A 22,823-nucleotide genomic window follows, 5' to 3' on the forward strand; every position below is an offset into this window, starting at 1 on the left:
CAAGACAAATTCGAAAAAAAAAAAAAAAATACAAAAACGCAATTGCATAGTTTATAAAATCAGCAAAACACGCTTCCGCTTCAAGTTAAATCCGTTTCACTTTTTCTCTTACCTAATCTGCATTTAGCTTAATATCATTCCTTGACAAGCTGAAATATAACTTACTAGTATTTACAGCATAAACGCCAACGATGTCAGAGGAGAAAAATAGTATATTTCAGTACAGGTGGCAATTTACCTAATAAAAGTACAGTCTTAAAAACTTTGAGCGTTTATTAGAGATTTATTTTTGAATCTTGTAAAAATAACGTAAACTAAATTTATATTTTAAAGCAATGAATATTTTTAGAACAACTAGTTAAGAACTTCGAAGTAAATCAAAACAAATTTCAAAACCATCCGAGATTAAAAACAAGCAAACGCATAGCTTATTATATCTTCATAACACGCTTCAGCTTGTAGCTAAATCCATTTCACTTTTCCCTTACCTAATTTACATTCAGCTTAACATCATCCTTTAACAAGCTGAAATATAACTTACAGTTGACAGCATAAATAATACCGATGCTATGTCATAGTGAGAAAAAAAAAGTCATTCTTTTTTAATTTTGTGAAAATAATGCTGTAAACCTAACAAATAATTATATTTTAATTTAAATAAATAAATACTTTGAGAACAACCAGTTAAACACCTTGATGGAAGTCAAAACAAGTTCAAAAACGATCTTAGATTAAAATCAAGCAAATGCATAGTTTATAAAATCTGCAAAACACGCTTCCGCTTCAAGCTAAATCCGATTCACTTTTCCTCTTACCTAATCTACATTCAGCTTAACATCATCCTTTAACAAGCTGAAATATAACTTACTATTTACAGCATAAACGCCAACGATGTCAGAGGGGAAAAAACCTCAGAGCAAGAGCGCTCGCGCCCCGCTCCATTAAAGCCATTCCAAACAATTCCGCATCGTTATGGAGCAAAACAAGGAGGCAATGTCATCCAATTCAATGTCGCCGCGTGGCCAAACAAAGATTCGATTCTTCCATTGTCGTTTGATTAAGCCTTTTTCGAACTCAAAAGGAGAGCCTCTTCCCTAAGGACTGGCGATCATGTGGAACAGTGATGAGTGATTAATCGTTCCATCGCTGCTTAATTGCTGGGAAGGCTATCTTTTTCGCGGGAAAAGCATTTGTTTTCGCTTGAGCACCAGGATTGTTGAAAAGCACGTGGTTTGAACAAAGCTGTTGCAATGAGCCGGTAGAAGACAAGTAAAGGTAAATATTGCTGGCAAATGTTTTAAACGTAGGGCGTTGGAGAATTGTTTGGAGTTCATTAATCTCACTTCAGCGAGAATAATGTTATTCTTGTGACATGTGTCATAAATGACAAATACGATGCTTGTTGAATTGCTAATGTGCCATAAGTCACTTAAAACTGTACATCTAAGAAACTATTTATTAAAAATGCTTTCGGCGTGATAGTTCAACGTAAAAAGACTCCCAAGCTTATAACCTATGCGACTTGCAAATAAACAAAGGTATGAATTTGAAATATGATAATGTGCAATTAAAATTCATTAAGTTTTCAGAACCTTCGCAAAGATCGACACTTAAGCAAACCTCCCATCTGGTATTAATAGGCTAAGAATCAAGTAACTTATTTCATTTTTAAATTCTATTAAGTTTTAATGCCTTTTAGCAAGAATTGTGTCAAGCTCTTCAACAAAGACTATATAGATGCGTAAAAAAATAGATTGAAACATAAGAAATATTCTTAGTTTGAGTGTGTGTTTTTAAATCTTGAATTCGGCATTCAGTTCATTCAAAGATGTAAAATAAAGTTTCAAGGTAGCAGTTGACACGCTATACCACATAAAAAATTATGCATCTTAAATTTTATAATATTCGAAACTTTTAATCAATTTTTCTAGTTTTTTAAGACATTTTCTTAAGAAACGACGCAGGTTTACAAGCTGCCAAGAATCCTTGCGCTCCTGGCTGGATAAGAACCAGCGGCAACCCCGAGTCTTTAAGAAAAACATTTTATTCAATAAATACCTTGGCTATACAAATTAATAACGTGCACTAATATTCTTCAAATATCATGGTTCAAAAAATCACGGTTTTCAAATTAAAAATAGTAGATGTATAAAGATATGTTTAATGATAAAAAAATGTTCAGTGGAGACATCATAATAAAACACACATTAATTTCAAAAATTAATTTTTATTGTAATCATATTTCACAAATCATTTAAACAAAACTACATTAGGAACACATAAATGATCCATTACAATGAAAATAAAATATAATTCCAACTTGCCCTTCAATTTTGTTTTCTTACTAACATACTTTTAAAAATGTTACAAAATAAACAAAAGGTGAATATACTACCTTTCAGCTCCCAAGAAATGAAATCACGAACTTGTAATTTGAATAAGATTTAAAAACAAAAAGTAGCTCAAGAGAACCCATTAAGGATATTTAAAAGGTGTGTATAAACATGGTGCGGATTGAGAATAACTTTCTTTCTGTGCCAACTACTATTATTTTCTAAAATTATAAACCTAAATATCATATGCTGTGTTATATTTATATTTTTACAACATCAAAATAAGATTTGACGGAGGAAGAAAGGAAAACACCTCGAAAAAAATATCAGAAAGGAGAGGAGACATTATTGATTTTATCATTATAAATTTAGCAAGCCATCACAATATTTTTCATCATTTTTAAATTAATGTACATAAAAAAAAAAAACATGAACGAATAAATTAAGAAATAAAAATTTCTTTCGCTAGCGACCGGCGCCGCTTTGAGTTAATGTATTAAAAGTAATTCCTGACATAAAAAGTGAAGAATTATGAATTAAAATAAAATAAAAAAAGGAGGGATTTACTACAGAAAAGTCAAGGAAAATTGCACTTTCTTAAGTGGGTAATAAAAACATGCTTGAAAAAACTGGCGCACAATCAACCTTAATGTTACACTTTAAAAGATCAATGCGCGTAAAATGTGGGTGAATTTTAGCACCCAATCATACTCCGTTGAATAAAGAGGGGAATCTAATTTAATTGGCAATTGCTCAAAGGGAACAGTAATAATGAGTCATCGAGGGATGCCGAAGTAAGATGGATACAAAAGTATTCATTTATTAGCAAGAAGTTTATTAGCATTTTGAAACATCCTTAACCCTATTTTAAAAAGATGTATGAAAAATAATAGTTAAAAGGATAATTTAGCATATTAGTAGTTTAAATGGATTACTTTTTTCCCCCCACGCTGCACGTGCTTACTAAAACCAATTCATATTTTTCTTCTTTTTTTTTAACAATGATTAACTCTTCCTTCGTAACTAGAGGACAGTCTTAAAAAAATAACCAATATGCGTTATTGGAACCTGGAAAACACTTAAAATTAATAAATAACTTAACACTACTTACGAAATATATTTAAGAGGCTGTCGATAAATGTCAAATATTTTACAACAAATTTGACTCCCCACAAAATATCACTTTATCTTACTCCTTCCCTTGTCACATGTCAAACTGTTTTTCATAAGCATATTATGAAAAAATGCGTGATGTCACACTTCTTATTACCTCCTCCCTCTCTCTTGTCACAAACTTCCATATTTTAACGAACCCTCAAAGCGTGACATAATTTGTAGACGACCCCTAATGATATTTCGAGAAAAAAGGAACATCTACCCCTTGATGTTGTGTTCACAAGCACCCTATCATCTACCTTCGAACTAACACACAAAAAAGAAGAATTCTTAATTTGGGGAAAAAATTTAAACACTGTTCTAAATTTGTCTGAAAGTTCATATAAAAGTTTGCCATTATAAAGTGTGTTTAAATAGTTAGTTTAAAATATGTTTTCACGAAAAAATGAGGGATAAAATTACAAACAACACCTGCTAGACCAAGTTGTGACCACAGAAACATAATATGACCCAATGCTTTTAAAGACTGGCCAAGACGTAGGACTAGTACTGCCATTACTTGAGAATTTTTCAAGAATTTTTTGCTTGAGGTTATCTTAGTAAAACATATGTTCACATGTGCTTCCCTTTCCCTTATTAAAAACCGACAAAGAAATGCACAAATAAAAAATTAAAAAGAAAAAAAATAGCGACGAATTAAACCCAAATTTAAGACCCAAACTATATAAACAATGTGTTTTCAATTAAGGAACTTTCTTTAAAAAATTAGGATTTTGAAAATTGAATTTTTAGAATGAGAAAAGTTTGCATCACTTGTAAAAATTTGAAATCATAAGTTGCTTATTTTTATTATGGCACTTCGAGTAACTAATAAATAGCACTAATATTGTGTATATGCATATTTTTTTCAATTAAAAACTAATTTTATGTAATCAATGAATACTATTATTTCAATAATTATGATAAAAAGAGCTAACACCATAAAACAATAATATAACTATATTATTAAAATTGTAGTTATAATTACAAAGCTATAATGTCTTCCTTTTGTGCAACACATGCAAAACGAAAACCACGTTACAAATGAGACTTTTGGTTCGCAAAGAAATGTAATAATTTTTACTCTAATATTTACATCTGCAGAAAGTATGAATCTATAGTAGATATAAGCTTCAATTTCTGAATATTTAATTTCAATCTAGAATACGAGTAATTACTCAGGAAAAAAAGTTTGGGAACTGATGAAGACAGAGGTTTTAATTTACAATATAAAAATGAACAATAAAAAGCATTTTCAGTGCAACGCATTATCCCCCTGAGCAAAACAACCTTTCTTTAAAAACATTCAATTATTTCAACAAATGAAAATTGCAATTGAAAACAGAGTTACTTTTTTCCCTCTCATTTGATTGCGAATAAAATCCTAGCAACGAATAAGCGGCTCTAATTTTCTGACGAATACAACCTTTTTCAAAAATAAGGTAGCATAAAACCCTTTTATTTTTATCGATTCGACATATCTCGTGTAATAAAATAAAGCATGAATAGCGGGAAAAAACAGCGAATAAAAAATAAAACCTAAGTGCGTGACTATCTCAAAGATCGATATCTACTTTGGCTACGCGTTAGAATATTTTTTTTTTTTAATCTTTCAACTTTTTTTTCCTTAGTGGCGTTGCAATAAATAACAAGAGCTGCAATAAGAAATGTTTAGCCATTTGAATAGCCAAACTTGACTGATTTCGCCACAATGCCAGATTTTTCTCGTTATTTCTCCTGCATTTTCTCATTGCTTAGAATAAGTTTAATTTAAAAAAAAAACCTCACTATAGTGAAGAATAGCTGTTCTTTTAACGTATATTTTACATGTCGCTCTTAAAACATGAAAATAAAATCTTGTCGATTTTAAACATGAATTGCAAAACAAAAATAGCACAATGTTACAATTCTTTTTTAAAGGTACAAACGTGTCATTCATACCACCCTTTTCTATAGTAAAAGTTGCATATAAATAGCCACAGGGACATTTTAAATTACACAAACACGATTTTTGGAGTAAATTTTCAAGTGGCAACATTAGATCACAATTCAAAAGCGAGAAAAACATTTGGGTTAATCCCCTGTATTAAATTTTGTTTATAAGTACGTATTAAAGGTTTTAATGCTTTAGTTTTTAAAAACATGATTGTAAAATCGTGACAATAGTCAAAATCTCATCTGCTACATTGTAATGACCGAGTTTAATTATTCGACATGTTACTGAACGAAGACAAATATCTTTAGGGACCATTATGGGATCATTCTGTCTCCTAAGTTCAAGTGCACTTTACGAATTATAGAATTAACTAATTCAATTATAGATTTTCTTTAATGCTTTTCACCAGAATTGCAATGTTAGCAAAAAAAAAAAAAAAAAAGGTTATTGATGAAAAAATATAGGAGAAAGAGGGCACATGCTAACAATTTTTTTCACTTCCTTATATTCCCAAAGATCAATTTCTGAGAGCAAAAATGCTCCAATGATTTAATAGTCTTTTCTTTGTGTCATGCAATTTTTGGACATTCTTTAAAAAAATATTTCTTTACTTTATGGTATTTTTAAAAAATCTCAAATTGTTCACTTGTGCCTCTGCGGGGGGGGGGGGGGGGGGCACATGTGAAAGAGCATGGGGTAATATGAACACCATTTAAAAATACAGGTCAAGCATCATATTTCAACGAAAAACTCTTGAATATGAAACGTTACGTACATACCAATTACAATGAAAGATTTGTAACCTATACTGCGGTAGTTTAAACTCTACAGTAACGCGGCATTAAGAAAACATTTTTTTCCAAATATATAACTCTGCTCACTGTCAAATTTTAAAGTTTCGTAGCATGTTCTAATCACTGAATAAACAAGAAAAAAATTTATATATTAAGTCTATATGGTAAAAAATATTTTATTATGCGAAGATTCCTATTATATATTGCTTTTAAGTTGCATGAGAAGTACAATAGTGTAATTTAAAATTATTTAACTTCAGTTTTTAATGAAACAAAAATATTTTGTCTTTTTACTTGCTGTGCTTTATAATATTTTACTGTTGACCAACTAAACCAAGAAATTTCAAAAATAAAAAATAAACAAGTATTTTGGATAATAATAATAATTAACAATGAATTTAAGAAGACATGGTAGAAAAACATTAACTATAAATATTTACACATTAATTGACACTTAAAATAGTAATACATCACACTAATATTAATATTACAGAGAGTGCGGGAACTGTTCACGTGTGTCCCTAGATGTGTTGTTCACAAGCGCCCTATCATCTATCTTTCAACTAACTTGCACAAAATAAAGAATTCTTAATTCAACAAAAATTTTTAAACATTGTAAAATATTTCATACAATAATTTGCAATAAATTTAATTTAGCTTGTTAGTTTAAAATGTTTTCGCGTGAAAAAAACGGTAATAAAATTTACAACACCTGCTAAAACAAAGAATTTGTCGTTACAGAAACATAAACTGGCTAACTGTTCTGAAAGTTCGGTCAATTTGTAGGACTAGTACTTGAGCATTTTTGAAGATTTTTTTTTGCTTGATGTTATTTTTGTTAAACGTGCCGTGTTCACATGTGCCCCTTTTACCCTACTGTTTTTTTTTAATATGTATTTTTAAACAATGCAAATTTCAGTATTCTACATCTGAGTTTATGGTCCTCAAAGGGGTAAGCACAATGTTCTTTATTTTCTTCAACATTCCACCTGTTCAATCAAATGAGTGTTTGAATTCATATCGTAGACATACTATTTTAACATTTCAGTATAAACTAATTGCAAACCTATGTGCCGTCAAAAATATAACAATTTCGTCAGTGTGCTCACCATAAAATATTCTTACCGTATTGTCTACAGCAAATAATAGTTTTTTCATACATCATATTTTCAAGATCTTTTATTTATTGTTTTATGTACATAAATCTTATGCAAGTAGCCAGCATGGGAGAACGTACAGTTGGGTGAATTACCAAAATGAACAGCTCAAATTAACATTACTTAGATGAATGATAAAAAATATGTTGTCCTAACTGTAGACTCCTACGTAGATCACATCGTAGGAAACATTCTAGATATTTAAGAATAATTCTAGGGGAAAAGCCACAAGGAGTTATCTATTTAATCATAACCATGAATGCTTATCTCTGAATAGCAAATAAATTGAAAAAAAAAAAAACCTAGCCCTTGTAGGATGTAAGCAAGACCAAGATTTCTTTTGGGATGCTTGATTCCGATTGCTTCTTACATTGCGTCCTACCATATTAGATCATACGCGCACACATAATCCATCACACATAAATTAACAGTTCTATATGTTTATACTTTTTAAATTGTAAACCGAACATACAAACAAGGCTTTTTGTTTTACTGTTACGCCACCCTTTAAGAGCATGGGAGGGGGGGGGGGGACAATAGGTAAGGACGTAGTGAGAGCAACTAATTCAGAAAATGTAGTAGTACTTTTCAAAATTGAATACAAAGGAATCAGTGACACGTTATAGCGTGTGGTACACATATAATACAGCGAACTTGAACATAAAAAAAAAAATAAATAAACAAGAACAATGCCTATGTATACATTCAAGTACATTTACAACATACGCAACACACATATAACTAACACGGAAGATAAGTAAAGAAATAGGGGGAAAAAAATACTCATAAACGAAATAAGTAATATGCCCTTTTTAGATAAAATGTTTAATTCATAACAGGATACATTGCGAAATAAAAAGCAGTCGCAACATCAAACCGTTTTATTATATCGATCCGCCAAGTTAAAAAGAAAAAAAAGAAAAACTATAAACGTGAAGGAAAAAATATAAATAGCAGGGAATAGAAAAAAAAAATGTTATTTCAAAGAAACGAATAAAAAATAAAAAATACGGCGCGTGCCTATAGAAAGCAACATAAAAACACAGATCGATAGCTACTCCGGGTAAGCTGTCTGGAATTTTTTCTTCATTTAGTCTTTTTGTGTGTATGTTTTTTTCCGTGAAGCGCCCATAAAAAACGAAAGAAAAACTCCAATAAAAAATACCCGACGCTATAGAAATCTGGGGGAGGAGGAAAAGGGGTAGTACAGAGAACTAACGATTTCCTAGAAACTCAATCTACAGACGATTTTTTTCCCCTTTTTTTGTAGTTCTCTTTCAAACGATAAAAATATTTTTTGCCGCATCGTCTTTAGGAGAAATATTAAATTGAGTGGCTCGCGTTCTAAGAGCGAACCATTATTTTTGTTCGCTGTCTAGACGGATGATTTTTTTTCCCTTTATCCTTTTTTATTTTTTTTATTAGTGGGAGCGCACAGCGACGAGCAGCAACAAAAACTGCTTAGCTCACTCTTAATAGAAGGTCGCCGGCTGAAGAAAAACCAGACGGAAGAAAAAAGAGAACTGAAAAAACATCTACTTTTCTCATATGAAACATAACAAGGAAGAGGAAAAAAAACACGTAGAGGGAGAAGAGTGATGGAAACAAGGAAAATTGTCGAAGTTGCTTAGTAAACGAGCAAAAGAGTTAGCAAGCAATCGTTGGCGCCAGATCTTATTCTGTCTTCTTAAAAAATGAAACTGATGAATAAATTTGACAGGCGAATGTAAGATGAGTTGTAACATTATTTACTATTTTTACAGAACGGGGGAATGAAATTCGTTTAAATTTCGCCTGCTCCACAAGAAAAAAAAAAGGAAGAAAAACTTTTTTGTTACCATATCTTGGAAAATTGACTTCTATGATATTTGCAACTTAACCCTTTGAGTACAATAGGCTCTGATGCAGAAAATGAATTCGCAGTGTTTTCAGAAAAAAAAAGAAAGAAAGAAAGGAAAAGAGAAAGAAAGAAGGTACAGGGAGTTTTTAAACAATAACTTTTATTATAATTTTCTTTTATTTTACTATTATTTTTATTATTTACTTATATTAAGATTCTAGTGTCTCAGCAAAATGGAAAAAATATAGTTATAAATTTTTCGCATCTGGTAATTTATACATAAACTTGAACTTCGAGGACATCTGTCTCACACTAGTCCTTAAAGGGTTAAATTCTTCATTGATTAGGTTTGAAAATACTTTTAAAATTGTAAAAAAAAAAAAAAACACACACACACAAGGAACACGTCATGTAGGGTGATATATTATGAAACCATTTATCTAACAGTCAATACGCTTCGATTTCAATATCGATTGAAGAACTAAAGAATTAATATTAGGCCGCACTTGCACGCTAGAGAGAGACTCCTCGCCCCGTCAAAGAAATTGAAACAATACTTCGGCATTTTATTTACGGAAAACAATATCATGCTGCATGTTCTTAAATAGACTCAAAAAAAAAAAAAAAAAAAAAAAAAAAATCAAGACTCAGTACGAAAATGTTAATGACACATAGCTTGATGTGTCATTGACATAAAATGAATGTGCTGGCGAGAATGCAACAATTCTTATTTGCTTCCAAACCAGAAATACATTATACGGTAAAGTGAAATTTACCTATGCCAAAATATATCATCACGTTTAGTGCTTTTTGATGTAAATCAAGAGCCAAACCACGATTTTTTTTTTCACTTTTTTCTTTTCTGCTTATGAAACACTAACGTTCTCCTCGATGTGATTATTAGTGAGCTAACCGAGCTAGAGGATTCTACATCAGTTCAACTCGGATAAGAACAGTTTAGATTCATTCACCAAATAAATGATTATCTCTATTACTCTTAGTACTAAAATATAGCTACTCAGCTATATTTTGTTTTAGCTCTAAAATTTTCTGCTTAGAAAAATATCATCTCTCTTCAATTACAATTAGGTTAGCATCTATGCGAGTGAACTACATTCAACTGGTTGCGATTCCTACACATGCCTTCATTTTTACCAAAAATTAGCGAAACAAAGAATCATTTCAAGTAATTTCAAAACTATCAATCCATGCAATTAGCGTCAGCTAATATGTCATGATTAATTCATTTTTTAAAACGATCTTCGATTTATTACCTAAGTTACTTAAAATTAACACGATATTCACAAGAGGGTTGGGGGGGGGGGAGTACAAAACAATCCCTTCACACAGCTATAGATTTATAAAGAATGGCCGCCGCTTATAAGAATCATGTTTGTTCTAAATATTTTCGATATCACAAAGCGGGAGATTCAATAAAGCGGTAAACTTAATAAAACTGGATTTTGTCGATTTTGAGTATTTGATTCATTAAAGCGGTTGATTCAATTAACCGGCGTATACTGTATATTCAAATATGAAGGTTGACCAAGGGCTTTGGGTGTTTCACCTTCAACCCTACTAACATCTTCTCTAAAAACATATTTCTATATACAAATTGGAAATTACAAACAAAGGTCTAACACGTGGAGAAGGGCAAGGATGGCCAAAAAATACCGAGGTTCGTGGAAAACACCAAATTAGTTCCACTCGATACTATTTTCAGCAGTCCGATCCAGCTAGCGTGCGGTCACTCAGATACTCGTATATTGCTGTTTTAATCATCTTGATGTATGGTAAGTGCTCAGCTTGTGTATTTAATTCTATAATGCTATTATTAGTTTTAAATGACAATGTTTTGTAAGATTATTAGCTTTAAACGACAATGTTGTGTTGCGGCGTTAACGTAGACAAAGCGGCCAGACAGTAGAAGGTGTTGGCCACTTTGTACAACTCCCCCTCTTCCTACTAATAACAGTAACTTTGTCGCAACGAAAGTGTACATTACAAGAGTAATTGAACTAAGCGCTTTTTTCGTTTTTTTTTTTTTTTTTTCACGTGGTGTTTATGCTGGAAGAATGAGCAAACATGGATTCACTTGTAAAAAAAAATACTTCTATTTCGCTTTATTATTATAATTATTATTAAGCCTTCGTGCTCCTATTAAGGTAAATAAAAACCAGGCTATTTTGTTTCTCATGAAATAAGTTTTTTATAGTTCTAAATCATGAAATAATTTAAAAGAAGGAACAATGTTGCGAGTTCAACAGGCATACTTCACAACCCTATTTGGGGTTGCGACCCACAAGTTGGGAATTTCTGTTCTAGCTGAATCTAAGAACATACATTCAGTAAAATTAGAAATTCGCAATTTAATAGAATTTGAAATGTGATGAATAAGTAATAAATGAATAAGAATGAAAAGTAAATCAAAGAAGACAAAAATAGCGATTAAAAAGTAGTCATTTCACATACCTAACTTTTTTTTATAAGACCTTAAATTAAACAGTTAACTTGTAAATATTGCATCGAAATTTTATTTTTAATAATATAAAATACCATTTAAAATTAAGTTTACATATTCTATTTATTTTATGCTTTTATGTATTAATTGGATTTACTGTTTTAATTGAAAAGAAAAAAAAATCAGAACATCATAAATAACTATTTACAGAGTGGCGCAGTTTTAAACTGTTATGATATTAAAAAAATAAAAAAAAATCCAACACGTCAAAAATAACTATTCACAAAATATACTCATACTAAAACTGCTCGTCACCCTCGTCTATACCAGCATGAGTTATGGGACCGTGTGAAACTGTTCTAACACGACACCCACTAGCTTTTAGTAGACGTAGAACAGCATGTCAGCAGCATCGTCATCTTGGTTATGACTGGGTAGATTTTATTTTTTCTTTTTTGAAAATTCTTTGAAGCTTTCTCAGCTTTTTTGTTTCTTCTTTCAATTCTTCGTTCCCCATGTTTCCTTTGACTGTTTTCCTCCCCTCCCGCCTATGTTCTTTGCTTACGTTCAGTCTATTTCCTCTTTGATAAGAGTTTTCCAGTTCATATTTGAATAGTTAAGAGATCAGAATTGCAATTTTGGTTATGCAATCCAGCATGCATTTGAGTAACATTTTCAAAAAAGTTGCTTTGGTACAAAAAAAATAAATAAACTCTCCGCTCAAGCCCTGAATGTTATTTCCCTATTTGTGCTCCAAAATTTCTAGCCTATCTTGTACTACATGTATAATTGTATCAAGTCAAGACAATTTTTTTTTTTTTTTGGCAGATGACATTTTTTAAACAGTTTTTTTTTTAAATTGTTTCTAAAATTTATTGAGAGATTATATCATAATCAATTTTTCAATTTATTATTTTTAAGATTAGTAATTAACCACTACAATAGTAGTAATTACGAAAAAGTGAACAATAATTCATCTTTACATGATCTTGGGTTCTATTACTCGAACTTGGGAACTTTATGAGCTCAATCTTGGGTTTTGCGAAAAATCCCAACGGCATGCCATACTGAGACACCTTAAAGTTTTACTTAATTCTTCCGATAGACCACATCTACTGCAGGGGGTGCCCAACATTTTCTTTTTCCGCTTTTTTTTTTTTAATTTTATTACTATTTTTATTACTATTAATTAATTTTTTTTATCGATGATAAATAGGGCTTTAAAACATTTTTAAATCACAGTTTCTGACTCCTAAAACTAGCTCATAGTCAAAAGAGAAATTCTGCCTTTTTATCTTTGAAGGAATCGAAAGCGACTTTTTTTTATAAAGACGGCAATGTTATAAATTTTGTTATTTGTGGTGTTTTATTTACAATTTTAATTATTTTCCAATTTTTGATGCACTTTCATACAAGCACCTCGCTTAAAGATTTTTTTCCAGAACAAGAAATGGTCCTTTAAGTGAGATTTCACTATAGGAGGGCTAACTTTCGCCTGAATTTTTGAAATTACTTTTATTTTTTTAATTTCTTTAATTTTTATGTATTTATTAAATTTCTATTTATTTCTTTAACTTTTATTTGTTTATTAAATTTTTATTTTTATTTATTTCCTCAATGTTTATCCATTTATTTAATTTCTATTTATTTCTTTAATTTTTATTTGTTTATTAAATTTTTATTTATTTCCTTAATGTTATCCATTTATTTAATTGTTATATTTTTTTTAATTTTTCATATTTATTTTTATTACTTTATTTCGTTTTTAATTGTATTTATTTGTTGAACCAATTTTCAGTTTTTATTTCCTATCACATGCTATTATTATTTTTAAAATTTTAAGAGCATTCGCCTTTTCGTTTCACGATATACAAATTCAAGAACATACGAGGAACTAAAGTGGTGAATGAACTCTAAACCAAGAAAGGAAGTAAAACTGAAGGGAAATGGAAGCGGTTAACAGAGGGCCAACAACCCCCCGTGTTTGCTACCTGGCTAAAGGGTTGCATATGAGGGGCCTATGACCCCACACAGGGTTCTGTACAGCGACGAAAACCTGCGCTCCGATACACGACTCGATGCTGTGAAACTTCGAACTCTTAAAACTAGGGGGGAAGGGAAGCCTCGAACTGCAATAGTTAGCACTATGTAAGAGGGGAGGAGAATCCTAGCAAAAAAATGCTTCCCTGTAAATGCCTATGGAAGGAAAGGGTAGTTGCCCTCACAGTATAGAGGGATTGAACCGCGCAAAAAAGGGGTGAACTTTTTAAAAATGTTAACGACCTCCCCATAGCTTGAAACTTTTCCATGAAGTCTTTTGCTCGTCTTTCGATTTTAGGATACTTTTCGAAGAAAATGAATTTTATTGATAGCTAATTCGGAAGACAAACGATTTAAAAATCAGTGATTAAATAATATTAAATTGAAAAAAAAGTAAAATGCATTGAAAATATTTTTTATTTAATTTACTTTAATTTATAACAATTAGAGAACTTCTCAAAATGGATTGATTTCCTCACAATCTTTTCTGTTTCAAAACAATAGCTAAGAACAATCGTAACTCATTACATATCCATTTAAAATCAAGCAAGTTGATCAGTTTTTTCGGTGATTAACTTTTTTTTATATATTTAGAAAACACTTAAAGTGTAATAAGAAATAACGTCAAACAATACAAATTGCAGATTATTGCAGACGAGCAAAAGATATAACTGCAGCACAATTGTAATAATCTACAATTTGTGCTATTTGACGTTGTTATTTCTTATTTTACTTCTTACGCACAAAGGTTCAATTTACTTGAAGTACTTTTTTTATTACCTGTTTTTTTTTCGAAAATACGCGAATTCATTTCAAATTCTAAACAAAATATTTCAGCGATTAGAATAAAGAGAAGTAAAAATATCACAAAAACGAAACTGTTTAAAACAAGAAATTATAACGTCATTTAAATTTGAACAGCATATCTATTTACTATTTCTTATGTTCTAATAGATACGATATTTTAGATAGCAAAATTTGAATTTTAAATTTACTGTATAAAATATAACTTATGTTCTCTGTTGTTTCAAGAACATTTTTTCGTTAATAAAAACATTTCCATCATCTAAGCTTAAAAACGGCAAAAGTCAAAAATACGAAACGATTAATCTTAAAGCATTTTATTGCATGTTAAAAACAAGATTATAAACCAGCCCATAACAAAGTCCTGTATAAATAACAAAAGCGCGCCAAAAAACAAATTCAGTCCACGTAATTCAAATGTATGGTGAGAGAAGCTAAAAGGATTTTCTTTCATTAGCATGGCTGCGTTATGGTCGCCACGAGAGGCTTTAAAGACATAAGTCAGATCTGAAAATGCCTTCTAAAGGATTTGTACACGACATAGAAAAATTAAATTAGAAAGCAACTAACAAAATCCGAAAATGCCGCCGACGATGTCAGTTGAACAAGAAGGGGAAAGTGACTCTGACACTATGTACTCGAGAAGATGTATTACTATCAGGATCAGAAAACCAAGAAATGGTAATAAGTTTAATTTATTCAATTTACATACGGTTTTCATATGCTTCCATTTGGAATAAGAATGAACATGAAGTGAAGCTGTAATTAGGGTCATTTTTCAACTGAACGAGTGAGAAATTAAAGTAAAATAAAGTATTAAAGCCACATAACTTAAGTTTAAATAAGGACAAAAATATGGTGCAAAATATGTTTCAAAATATCTATTGCCAGTTTTATATTTGACTTAAGGTTCATGGAATAAGTTTAATGGTCTAATGTTTTATACTTTTTGAAAAAACGCTTAAAAACTTTTAAGTAAATTTTAACACGGTTTTAATTTACTCCTAACTATGATATTTTCCATTTAATATCTGATAAGACTAATTTCTTCATTTTAAAGAAAAAAAATACAAATCGGTTTTGAAACCTGTGCCAAATTTAGCTTCATGTTCTCAACGATTGACGTAGAATCCCCCCACCCCCCTCCTTCCTTCTTGAAAGAAGCAAACCCACCTCCACTTTGAAATCTAACTGCTTAAGTCTTAATAAGCTCGGATGTTCCCAAAATCTTATCCCCAAATCTTATCAAAAGACTGCAGAAATGCTGACTTTATATTATATTCTTTACTCATTGCAATGACAGGGACAAATACTGGTCTATGCTGGTAGTTAAGAGACTGACCCATATGTATTTCAGTTCATTTCTGGGAGATAAAAATTAAAATATTATTCAATAAGAAAAGGATATCATAAAAGAGAATAAATTTACTGATATTTTGTTTGATTCGAATTGTAAATCAGTTTGGCTGTAGCTAAAACGGTAACACATCTATACTTATAAATATATTCAAAAATATCTATAATTTACCTAGCCATTAATAAATCGAAACCAGCAAATGAGCTGTAAAGTATTTGTCCGGTTGTATGAAAATTTTTACAAAATTTACATTTAGTACACAACTAAGCCATATATTTCAAGAAAAATAAATTATAAAAGCAATAACAAATCTATATTTTTAGAAATATATATTAAAATAATGTTTAGCTGTTTAAAAAGTCAATAACCTGAAACCAGGGAGTCTGCAATTAAGATTAGTGCTGAAAAAAAAGTGTTGAAAACAAAACCAAATATCAAAAGTAGAAATCATAGGTAGTTATTGACATGAACATGAAAATCTTGTATAAATTTAAAGTACATAGCTAAGGCTCTCCTTCTGCACCCCCCTCCCCAGTACACTTAGTTTAAAATTGGATATATATATATATATATATATATATATATATATATATATATATATATATATATATATATATATATATATATATATATATATGCGTTTTGGAATTGAATAGAAAATTAGAGCTCTATACTAGGATTTGTTAATATTAATTTAAATAAACAGAAATAGCTTCAGATTTTAGAATTGTTAATTTAAAGTAAGTTATCACACACCAGTACCAAAAAGAGTCAAGTACCAAGAGCTACAAAGCCACTTAAAAAAGACCCTTAAAATCATAATTTGAGAATTGCTTGATTACTGGAGCAGTCAGTGTCATGACCTCTGTCGATGGTACCCCCTTAAAGTATTTTTTGCAGTGTACATTACAAGCACGCATCATAAATACGAAAAGAAACATTTAGCCTATTACAGTGGACTTAAATGAATCAAATCGTAAAAAAATTGAACTAAATCAAGCTTTATTAAATTAGCTGCTTTATGGAATCAAAAGAGTTTAGAACAAATGTGATCCATATAAGCGGCGGCCACTGTATATGAATCTTTGCTATTGATTTAAAAATAATAATAAAAAAAACAATTTTAAAATTTTATTTTAATGCATGAATATAAGCAATTTCTAACATTACGACCTATTTCTACATAAACAGCCTTATTTTTTTTTTCAGTGGCACAGAATATACAGACTTTAGAGTATCTACATGTTATCTTGATAATTCGGTTTCATTTCTTGAAAAAGTATTATCCCCTTTGAAAGCTTTACTCTATTTAGGTATGTGGTGGATATCATTCCAATAACTTTTTGGAAATAAAAGGTGCCAATCACTCGAAAGCAATTAATAGAATTTTCTTTAAATAAATCTTTAAGAAAAACTTTTATACATAAGTGGGAGTAGTTCCAGTAAAACTTGCATTGAGTGTACAACCATTGTCTCCCCCTCCCCCCACCGGAAAAATTTCAAATGACATGCCTGCCCTAGTGGAAATGTCCTGAAATAATTAAATGACAGGAAGATCGCAAATACAAGCAAGTGTTAATTAAATTAAAAAGTGGTGGGACATTTGCCTTAAAATATAAGATAGTAGGCAAACAGTAATACAGTCGAGTCCCGACTTGCGCGAGGGATGCGTTCCAAGACTCCTCGCGTAAGTCCAAATTTCGTGTTGTGGAAAAGTGTCGGTATGATTTTTTTAGAAGCATACCAAATTCCTTCACACTTATAAGCACCCCTAAAACTGCTTTAAAGCATTCCTCAACAGTAAATTAAACATTCTTACTTAAAGAACTAAACTTTTACTGTATTTGAAAAATATAAAAAACTGTTTTATTCAACATGAAACACTTTAAGGTGCACAAAATGAATGATCAAAGTTTTATATAAAACAACACGGTACGCACAATTTGTAACAATAATAAAATGCTGCACTGCAACAGTACTGTACAGTGAATTAGTAATAATATTTATGAGTAAAAAATAAGATGATTTACACTCCATTATCAAATTGTTATCTAATACATTTTAAAATACGGTTGCTTTGCCTTTTCTTTAAAAAGTTTCCGTTTATGGCAACAGCCCATCTTCCTAATATCCTTAAACCATAGACTAATAATAAGAGTAGACCGAGCTTTCCCAGACTTACTGATGAAAAAATTGGTTCATGGATACATCATGTGACTGGTGGAAAGGTTGGCGAAAATTTTGGCGGCATGGTTGCTAGATGACAACATTATCTATAGTTTGGCACTCGACATGTATTTCAAGACGTAATGTATTTTTATTATAATTTTTTTTTCCAGGTGCAGAGATTGAACTGTTTTTCTTTTAGCTATGCATTATTTTGGCATTAGTTTTTGATCACTGTTTTCAGTAACTTTTATTTCATTTGGAACTGCTACGTCAGCGTTGGCGTGAACGTAATGGCGTAAACGTTTTGCGTTAACGCAAAAATGTACTAATTGGTATCTTAAATTGAAATTTTGAGTAAAAATCTTACCGTTTGCTGATTCTTTTTGGTCGCTTGTATCTTTAACTGCTTATACAGTTATTGAAATTGACTAAAGAAAATGCACAATACGATCTAAACGAAAAACTCACTATATTAACAAAATATTTACATCTTAGAATAACAAATTTACAAATCGGACTCCATAAAAGATCATTCTTCCGTGTTCCATCAATTCTATTTATTTTATTTATCACGGCCGGGCCGTTGATCGTCTGCTACGATCAACGCCCGCTGTTGCTAGGATATCCACCAGTCACATGGTTTGGTTTATGAGCAGCAAAAGGGTTGCCATAGCTCGGTCTACTCTTATTATTAGTCTATGCTTTAAACCATAATACAAGAGCAGCTTCCATTTTCATAATATTTACTTTGCTTAAAAATTACCCTGCAAGCTTCAATACTGAAACTAGGTTCTGAACTTTTTCGGATATCTTTTTGTTTCGACTTTTTAATTGTATGTATGGTAGATTCACTCATATTTGTACTGTGCTACCGTTGACGTTTGGTAGTTGTTCATTCATGTTGAGAATCTTAACCCTTTTTTGTCAGAAACTTTGTTTTTCGTCCCATCTTCACAAACTTTAGATGAAACAGTGCACTAAAAGATGCAATTGTATTTCATCAACTTTAATATTTAGAATGAAAAAAAAAAGATACTGAGTAGTTATTAACAGCGCGATGTGTAGACTAGTTTGGTGTGGGAACTTTCACTGTTAGTGATGCTAAACATATGTAATAAAATTCATGAAACCAGTATTTAGTAGACAATAACGAAGCCGATACTTCCTCTAAAAATAATTCGTGTTGTGGACGAGGAATTTGCGTCAGCTATAAATTCGAAAAATTTGCGTTATAGCCATGCGGGAGTCGACTGTATTAACAATGGGTCATCCCCCTCCACTACACCACTGATGTCTCAATCATACATGAGAAACTTAAAAGATCCGTTGCGTCTGATCATAATTAATATGGTTCACAATTCTTATACTCTGTAATATGCATATTCTCTTATTAAGGTTTAGCCAACACCTTGGCCAGAACACCTGTTTACATAGAATGTATCACAAAATGAAATTGAATATCACTAGATTTATGAACCTAACTCTGATTTAATGGGAAACCTTAAAATCTGAAACAATTGAATTAGTAAACAAAGCAACTCGCTTTAGTTATTATTTATCAGTAAATTAAGAGGCATACTCAGAGAAAACAGAAGAATACAGAAACGGGAAACAAAACCAGTGTTAGAGAAAAGAGGTCATTGCATTAGACCAAAATATTTATTTTATGCTTAGATTTGCAAACCTAGGCACCAAATTTAATGCCTTAAAATTTAAAGTTATTTGAAGCTTTTTATTTCTGACTCATCTTAAATGAGACCAGCAATTGACAAGAAGAATAAATTTGAAAAAATTATTTTAAAATATACTATCAATTTTGTCACTAGAAAACCATTTTCTTCAGGTTCTTTAATAAGAACTGTTTTATAAAATTATAAATAACACATAGCATGATTGTTTTGATGCCCAAATTTAAATTTTTTTTCTAACACAACCAAATTACACTAATTAGAATCACGCAAAACTTGATGTTAGAAGACTGAAAATCCAATACATATTAAAAAGCAGGGTATAAACCTCACGTCAGGAGCGGATCTAAAAGAAGGGTCACTACCCCACCCAAAAGAGACCAAATATAGCCTAAGCTGTATTTTAAAGACCTACATTTAAACAAAAACGCTCCTAACCGCCTATTTGAGCACAAAATATCCTTTCCTTTTCAATAATGATCCCCTTCAAACCAAGAAGACTGATTCACCCCTGCGTCACACAATACAGCCTACAGAAATATAGAACATATCATCAGCACCAAGCTAAACTTATGATTGAAAAAATCACGAATCGCATATTTCAAATTCAATGCTTCGCTGTAGTACTTAAAAAGGGCTGACTACTGGTTATAACCACCTCAAACAATTGTTTTACACTTAAAGTTATTAATAAAAATTAAAACATTAACTGAATAATTTAACTCATCAAGTATAAAAGAATTGTTGTTTTGGCTCTCCTGAAAAGTGCCAATTTTCATTCGTTAGTTTATCATGGTGCAAAGGATATTTTAGCTTTTACAGCATTAGACAAATCGTCGCCTCAGAACAACAGTAAGATATCTAAATCCAAGAATAATAGTAAGAAATACAAATATAATACTTGAGCCGACGAAATTTTCTTTGTTATATGAATATGAAACAATTAGACACGCACATGCGATTCAGTCAAGCCATGGGTCATAGCCCCTATCTATGCCTCCTTCGAAAACTGCCTTTTGAGGATTTCACTCTACAGAAATTTTTGAGACGAGCCCCAAAACCCTCATTTGGGCCCAAGTATAGCGATTACGACCCACTTCCATTTGAGAGCTTATAAATGTATAGTACAAACAAGACCCCAAAACAAGAAACTGGATTCCCCCTTCGATTCAGAAGTGAATCTATAATATTGCAAGCAAGGGGTGCCATTAGGTATACTCATGCAAATGTCGAATAATGAAACTTTGAAACCACTTTCACAGTGGTTTCGTCAGTTTTTGTAATACACGTTTGCAAATTAACATTCAGGGACTGCGCTAAGGAGTTTGAATTGTTAGCCAGTAAATTAGCCAAATTTTGAAAGTCTTAGCCAAAGAATAACTTTAACTGATTAGGATGGACTTTTTTCTGTAGAAATATTTAATCAGAGAACAAAGTATAACTTAATTTTTGACAGTCTTTTGAGGATGAGGGAGATTTTTTCTGTGAACATTTCGGAGAATTTTTCGTTTGCAATAAATTTTCCATATCACAATTTTTTTCGACAAATTTATCATCTTATCACATTTGGTGTAGTGGGGAATGGTTAACGCAGTCTGACTCTCTCCAACTAATCCAACAGTATAAACATAAGCATCAACAGAAAAATTTATTTACCTGAAACCAAATCGAAAAAAGATGAAACATAACTTAAGATACTCTAAAACCTATACTGTTGCTCGTAACCCAACACTACAGTTCATGAAAATAAAGTTAATCTAGTACTAGACAAAACAAAACATGCAACTCTCTCTAATGAAACACGCATCAAAACCAATAAACACAATAACAAATGCATAAATAAATAAACTCAACAAAACATCACATACTAAAACCAAAGTATTTCGGCACCCATACAGTGGCTCTCTTATCATTAGCTGAAATATCTGATCTTAAAATTTCATAAAGGAGAACAGTAACTAAATGTATTTAGCCCTAAATGGAGGAAATCTCACTTATCCAATATAAATAATGCACAAGTATCATACAGAAAACAATGAAACGAGCATTTCAAAGCTTAAAGCAAGATCGATTCACAAGCAATCTTAAATGTTCTACGCAGGAGAAATCGACGTAGAGGAACTTCTTTGAAAATTTCAGACAAGGAAAATATAGGATCAAGAGAATAACGTAACGAAATTCAAACCAGCTCCTTGCTAAGGCCAAAATAGTTTCTTCGCACATGCTCATAGACCAAGAGGTAACACAAAATTGTTGATCATAAGGCACAAGGAAAATATTTGCGTGAGAAGATAGTACTAATGGAGTTGATTATTTAAGCAAAAGTCTAAAACTGTATTTTTTTTAATTTGAGGATATTTACAGAAAGTCTGCAGAATTCTACAGAATTAAATATATAATAGAAAATTTGTCACCTATAACTGCCCGATCCCCCTTAATCAAACTGATTGCTCAATGATTGGTTACATAAGTAGCCCTCTCTCCTAGGCTAAAAATTTCTCGTGTACCTTATAATCAACATTTATGTGCTGCCAGCGTTTTGGATATTAATCATTATTCTTAATGGGAAAACAAACAATCAAGTAACTGACCACTAAATCAACAAAGCAAAAGGCCACTATAACACAAAAAAATTGGAAATAATGCAACAGCATTCATGGAGAAACAATAGGAATATCGAATGTGATGGGTCAACATAATTGAAAGCTACATATCAATTGCATAAAATAGACCAATCTCAACATGCCTTCCCAAAGCGTGAGCTGATGATATCAAGTACTGTTCAATGAAGAATCATAATTAAGAAAATTAAATAACCACTCAAGATTTGTACTCATATCGGGGATGTATAACTGCACAACAAATTAAAAATCGAATATTAATATAAAAGATATTGTATTTTGCTTGGAAAATAATGCATTTACAATGCAACAATATTTGAAAATACATCAGAAAGATGCTTGTAATAAATATATGAATGATATTGGAAAAAAATGCAGAAAATCAACAAGAGTGGACACAATATAAATAAACATATGTTTCCAGTATACTATGGACGGTGATGTTCACAGAGGTAAAAAAAGATATTT

At 31.0% G+C, this 22,823-nt stretch overlaps 1 protein-coding gene and 1 long non-coding RNA gene across 4 annotated transcripts in view; one reads left to right on the forward strand and one right to left on the reverse strand.

Moving 5' to 3' along the window:
- Positions 1 to 22,823, reverse strand: part of LOC129231379 (NGFI-A-binding protein 1-like) — a 163,423-nt gene that overhangs the window by 139,884 nt on the left and 716 nt on the right. The gene's annotated exons all lie outside the window — the stretch shown is intronic.
- Positions 1 to 22,823, forward strand: part of LOC129231380 (uncharacterized) — a 90,344-nt gene that overhangs the window by 22,676 nt on the left and 44,845 nt on the right. The gene's annotated exons all lie outside the window — the stretch shown is intronic.

Source organism: Uloborus diversus, chromosome 10, assembly GCF_026930045.1.
Source record: "Uloborus diversus isolate 005 chromosome 10, Udiv.v.3.1, whole genome shotgun sequence".
NCBI lineage: Eukaryota > Metazoa > Arthropoda > Arachnida > Araneae > Uloboridae > Uloborus > Uloborus diversus.